Source organism: Macrobrachium nipponense, chromosome 1 (assembly GCF_015104395.2).
Source record: "Macrobrachium nipponense isolate FS-2020 chromosome 1, ASM1510439v2, whole genome shotgun sequence".
In the NCBI taxonomy this organism is placed as follows: domain Eukaryota; kingdom Metazoa; phylum Arthropoda; class Malacostraca; order Decapoda; family Palaemonidae; genus Macrobrachium; species Macrobrachium nipponense.
In genome coordinates this window covers 106830582-106837189 of record NC_087200.1, presented here as the reverse complement: position 1 = coordinate 106837189, position 6608 = coordinate 106830582, and the positions used below count along the sequence as shown (strand labels likewise).

Below are 6608 nucleotides of genomic sequence, written 5' to 3'. Positions count from 1 at the left end.
GAGGCAGGATTCAGTCTATGAGAGCTTGAGCTTTAAAAGGTTTAGGCAGTAATCCTTCAGCCATATCAGTGATAAACAATTTATAGCTAAAATGCTCAAATGGATTTGATTTATATTTCAGTTTCACTGTCACAATAATTAAGAGTGAAAGATAATGGTCAGAGCAACAGGATGGAAAGAGTTTGATCAATGAAAGGCGACACGAAAAGGGAATTTCGAAAGCAGCATGAGTAATCAGTCTTCCAGGTGACAAGACTTCAGTAAAACGACGAGATATGAAAAAACAAATTTGGTAATAATGCGAGATGAAAAACGACTTGGAATCATAAAAATTTAGTCCTAATGAAAGTTGGTCATGCACTGAAAGCACATGCACGCGCGCGAGAAAGTAATAAGCGCATATCGTAAAATTCCTCGTTTTGTCAGTCTAATCGACGGAAATGGGAGTGTAAACCCCTTAGGGTTTATTAGCGACTTACATTGAACAGTGACAGCGAAATGCAACGGCTGTACGTATTGCACTTGTATATGCCGTACTCGAACAGATCGCCCCCCCCCCCCTTCTCTCTCTCTCTCTCTCTCTCTCTCTCTCTCTCTCTCTCTCTCTCTGTCTATTTAAAAATAATCTACAAAGATGCTGAAACTAACAAAACTGTAGCTACAAGGTTAAATTTTCCAACAAAAGAACATCCATAATTTCACTTCGACATCTCCAGATGGAAGCCATAGAGGCCGAGTAGACCACTTACCTATGATATATCAAATTCATATTAACGGAGAGAGAAAACGAATAACAGATCAGACAGCTATTAAACGAGAGAGAAAACGAATAACAGATCAGACAGCTAGTAATAACCAAAAGAGAAAAAGATCAACAGATCAGATACCTAATAACCAAAAGAGAAAACGATTAACAGATTAGACAGCTATTAATCAAGAGAAAACACAAATATCAGATCAAATATCTATTAACAGAGATAGAAAACGGACTCTGAGGAATGCCAGGTTTAATGCGATAAAGCTTCTTGGAAATGAATATCGAGAGGTTTGCAACTGAATGTCGAAATAGACCTGAAGTCTTACAAAGCATTTCTGAGGATGAGTAGGCGACCAAAGAGGAATGGTCTAACACTGGGAATGTCTGCTAGCCAAGTGGTATGTGGAAATGGGCTACCAATCCAGAAATCTTAGATATCGATGAGACCGTGCCCCTTTTGTTTATGTCTATTTCATATTGACAAAAATCGACTAAAGCAAAAGGTACTACATGCAGATCAATTTCAGGACGGAAATGAAGAACGCAAAGTAGAATGTGGTATCAGAGTCTAGCTAGTGAAGTAGGTATGGGAGTCAGTATAGCCCACCGAATTATTAATGAAATATCTATGGGAAAAAAGAAAAAAAAATTTATCAAGGCTTTAGTTATGCTGGATTTCAACCTCATACCACAATGAAGACATTTCTTATAGTTCAGTGATTAATTCTAAACATCCTCTTTCAGAGTAGCAATAACTCCACCTCTCTCTTTGAATGTTGAGGAACCAGTCATTGTAACATGCGTTACATTATTTGTACTTCTTGTGTCAGGCCAACAATCTGGGCGCAATGAAGAACCAAATAAAGAGCATAGGTCCTGGGACATGACTTTAGGGGCCAAAGATAAGGCTAGACTCTTAAAAAACACCCAGGAAACTGGATGAAAACAAGTAAATTACTTCTGACAAATAACTTAAGAAGTTCGTATACTTGTATGGAAGCCGTAATTACATCTCATCAAGTCCGAATCATTAATAAAATCATTTTGAACAAGTCCGAGGTAAAACTCACGGTCAACGTTCCGAAAGAGTGAAAAAACAAATACTTGTAGTGTTTTCTGATGCAAAATTTCTGTATCTACACTCAAGGTATATGATTCCTGGAACTTCGGAGAGTAATACGTGAAGGTGGTCGGTCAGTTGCTGCTCCTGATACTTCTACTTACCTTTTGCACAGGCGCCATACACCTATATTCCCCAATATTACAATTTTCGTTTAATGGGATAAATTACTTGGTAAACTGATTAAGCGGAAAATGCACTAAGCTGGATTGAGTTTCAAAAATAATGTACTGCCGTCTTATAAAATGTTTAGTTTATTTACACAAATAAATACATACAATTACATATTCATATACAGACATATATATATATATATATATATATATATATATATATATATATATATGTGTGTGTGTGTGTGTGTGTGTGTGTGTGTGTGTGTGTGTGTGTGTGTGTAATGTAATGTCTTGCATATATTATGTAGGTAAAGTGTATTGTACAGTCCAATTTAGATTAAGACGAATGTAATAATCATTTGGGTATATAATAACTAAACTGTAAGTTAATTGTTTCTATAGTGAAGTAATCATCAGATAATTTAATTCGATAAACAAATACGGAAAGGACAGTTCATTATAATTCGTACAAACAAGACTTTTGAGCGTTGCTCTTAACCAATCATCTTTGGCGCATTGTTAGCGTACTAATAACGTGTATATCATAGACAATGCAACATCGCCAGCGGCGCATTCATGTGTGTTGTTTCGTTTGTTTTTGGTATTGCAGGAAGACAACAGAATCAAGGACTATTGAACTTTTAACCTTTGACCTTGGGCAAGGCCTCACGATTCTATACCACTATTATGTTAACATGACCTTCGAGTGGAAAACAGATGGTGAAGCATCTCTCGAACACGCTTAGCGATTGACAAACAGTCTAGTTTCTCCGTATTTCCTTGTTGCACCAAATTTAAGTCTCAGTCATTGTTATCTTTTGACGATCAGAAGACAAACCAAAACGAGCTCGCGAGATGTTTGTTTAACTTCATTTTCTGCAACTGACCTCCGATTTGGTGACAACTTCATGTTTTCAACATTTCAACAATGATGCAGTCGACATTCAGCGGGATGCAGTGACGTCACCACTTTCACTTTCTATATAGACACCCAGACCTGGGTGCGTTCATATACACCTCAGCGTGGGATGTTCGAGTTACGCTACGGAATTTTGCTATAACTTAAGCCAGACTTCTTTACTGGCACGGGCCCTTGCTCCCAGAGCAGCCTGCAATGGCTTAGAAAATTTGACACAAACGACATAAGATGACACTAGATTTCGTTACTAAATAATTGTATAATTTCACTTTACGGAGCTTCACTGATGTAGTATATCATGTGATGGTTTAAATCTTTGTGGTTAACCGTCGGAAGAGACTTCAAATTATGAACAAATTCTTAACCAAGGACTAAAAGCTGTTTGTAAATAATGCAGCGGCATATGCATTTTCCTTCCCAGCAGTTTCGTTTCTTTTCTGTTATCAAAATGTCGTGCCAGAATATTTTTATTACAGTTCATTTATATAAAATATATATGCGTGTGTTTGTTTGTGTGTGTGTGAGCGCGCACGCTCCCGTAATATTGAATTCAAGCTACCTTAAGCATAACTTAGCCCTAATAATTTTGTTGTTTGCATATCGCGACAAATGTTGGACATGTGTCCACGTTAAATAGCGACTGAACGTAACCGATATGAGCCGCGGGGTCTTTACATTCGCGCCCGGCTCGTGCCCCAACAACAGTGAACTGTGAACAACAACTAAAATGCCAGTGTCGGCTCAGCCGTCGTTGGAGAAGGTGTGTTGGTCGTTCCGTCTCGTGGAGTCCATTGTGGCGTCCACCTTTCATGGGTTTACTTAGTGTTTTTACGTGTTCTTATCCATTTATATCTTACAAATGTTTGCTTTCCGACCAGAGGCAATAGCTTTCGAATAAGTGCAACATCTACTCTTAGTGCGATTTTTGTAAACGAAAGTTTCCCCTACTGTTGCACCAAATTTAAAAGTACTTGGTGTCATTCACTTGTCGAATGGCTATAGCGAGTGTCAATTACTTTTGGGAGCTTCGTAAGTTCATATACCCAAAATATTTTTTAGTGTTAATAGATAACAGGTATTTTTCAACCGGTGTCTACTGTAGATTGCATCATCAGAAAGAATGTGAAATTGCACGTTATTATGGTTGACCCATAGGTAATATGCTGCTGTGTATTGAATGAGAGGAAAAACATTTGCTATAGGCTTAGCTATGTGAGCTACGAAGGTATGTAGTACTACTTGAGATGTTTTCATGTCAATGTTGCATAATAATTCAGAAGGACTCAAGGTTGAGAAATGCAATCGCATTTCGTGGCATTTCAGCGTAAAGGAACCCATACATTCAGGTTTGTTGTTTCAAGGTTTTCAAGTAAGTATCGGGTCATGCTGGAAGGGAGGGCACGGCAGACTTCCAGGCATTGCCTAGGTCAGGCAATTTTTTCCTTTATTTCTTTCTTACTTGTAAAGTCAAGTCTGTGGTACACCTGGCTTGGTTGGTTTAGATTAGGCTGGCCATATGTCATCACGGGGCTTTGGCCGTGAATGCAGAAAACTGTGAAAGGAGTAAGGGACCTTGTGTGGACCTTTGGACTCTGGCGGGTAGCAAACGGGTCGGTTGCATTTGAGGAGAATTCCACTTGAAACTAGTTGAACTACGAGTAGGTCTAGGGCCTGTAGACTTATAGTATTTGTTTTATAAGGGTAGCCATGAGCATATGCGCGCCCACTATATTTTCCAAGAGGGGGCAAATTTATATATATATATATATATATATATATATATATATATATATATGTATATATATATATATATATATATATATATATATATATATATTATATATATATATATAGATATATATTATATATATATATATGCAGTGGAATTGCTATGGCAATAATTTAAGTGAAGAAAGATGTGATAAAGAAAAAATACAATGTTACATTGACTTCTTTCAATATTCCATATGTTCAGCTGAAATCAAATATTTCCAGAAAGAACAACGCAGTTAATACGTATACAAATATTATACAAGACATAATGATACCTTTAATTTACATAAACTGAAAGGATATATTATAAAATGGAAGGAAAACAAGTGCTGTAATAAATATATATATATATATATAGTATATATATATATATATATAATATATTAGATATATATATATATATATATTATATATATATATATATTATATATTATATATCTATATATATATATATATATATATATATTATATGGTAGATCTTGGGTACTTATCCGCGGCGACCTAGACTATGGCAGTTGCGGTTTACTGTGCAGTTTTACCTACTGAATAAGAATTTTAAGTAATATTTATTCGGACGACTGTAATTAACCCCCGGGGGCCAGTACTAAACACGGCGAAATACATTGGACGCCCCAATCCCTAGTGGATGTCGTATACGCGGTTACGTTCCTTGCAGTCCGTGCGGACTGCTGCTGTAGAAATACCACTATATCTTTTGTCAATTCTGTGGTAAGCTTATTTTAGTCTATCATTTTGCAGTGAGCCCACACAGTTTATTGTTAAAATGACCCCTCTCAAATCTGGCAGTTGAGTCTTTATTTGGTGTCATTAGTTGACACAAAAGCGCCATGGTCATTCTTTTTACTTGACATCTCCGCCAACCTATGTCTAACGAATTATCTGGTCTTGGAGAGCGCCCTCGGTAGAGTGGGACAGGATAAGTAGCCTGTTGTAAAGAAGTATTCTTGCATATCGATGCATTTTCCAGTTATTAAAGTGTGTGTTAACCGCCACACCTCACCGCTACTAGTTATGAATCGGGTAGCTCGGCAACCTGTTAAAAGTAGTGAATCAGTACCTGTTGGTTGATCGACTGTGGCGAGTCTCAGTTTGGAGAAAATCTCTCTCTCTCTCTCTCTCTCTCTCTCCTGGTCACTTTTTACCAGATACATATGTAATTGTAAGAGCCACAATGCCCTCTTATCTTCTCAAAATCTTCGCGCTTGTTTTTCATTCGCTTGTCCCTAAGAAGCAAGATCCAAGTGCAAGATATATGAAGAAATTATGATATCCGGTAGCGGGAAACTAACCTGGGTGCCATGTGATTATGGGACTGGATCGTTTCCCACAACCGGACATCATAAATTCTTCTTATATCTTGCACTTGGATCTTTTAAGATTTTGTAGTGATAAGCTAATCCAAAAAAGCGAGAAGAATCAGAGAAGAGGGGATTGTGGACATTACAATTACACACACACATTATATTATATATATATATATATATATATATATATATATATATATATATATATTATAATCTATTGTGTGTTTGTTTGTTTGTTTGTTTAACGATCGAGTATGAGCAACTTTGAGGCGAATGACATGTGTATTGAAGTTTCGATGAGCCTTCCGTTGGAGATAGGAAGCGGCTAATATTGTGGAAGTCCTCTAAACAGGCACATTTCAAGTAGTTGGTCATGACCATCGTATATTTTTTGATGTGCCACCACTCCGTGTTGAGGGAAACACACACACACACACACACACACACACACATATATATATATATATATATATATATATATATATATATATATATATATATATATTATAATTTGTGTGCATGTATGTCTGTACAATGTCGAGCAATGCATGAATAAGCTGTTTAGTAGTATGTGTATTGTTATTATTCAGAAGATGAA

At 36.7% G+C, this 6608-nt stretch overlaps 1 protein-coding gene across 3 annotated transcripts in view; it reads left to right on the top strand.

The window, feature by feature from the left end:
- The first annotated feature begins 3517 nt into the window (after positions 1-3517).
- LOC135219533 (bcl-2-related ovarian killer protein-like) overlaps positions 3518-6608 on the top strand; it is a 293728-nt gene continuing 290637 nt past the window's right edge. The window contains exon 1 of one of the 3 annotated variants that reach the window (XM_064256369.1): positions 3518-3672. The gene's annotated coding sequence lies outside the window, so the exon portion shown is untranslated. Of the gene's footprint in view, positions 3673-3806; positions 3942-6608 lie in introns of those variants that run through there. The other 2 variants (XM_064256367.1, XM_064256368.1) reach the window with 2 other exon arrangements.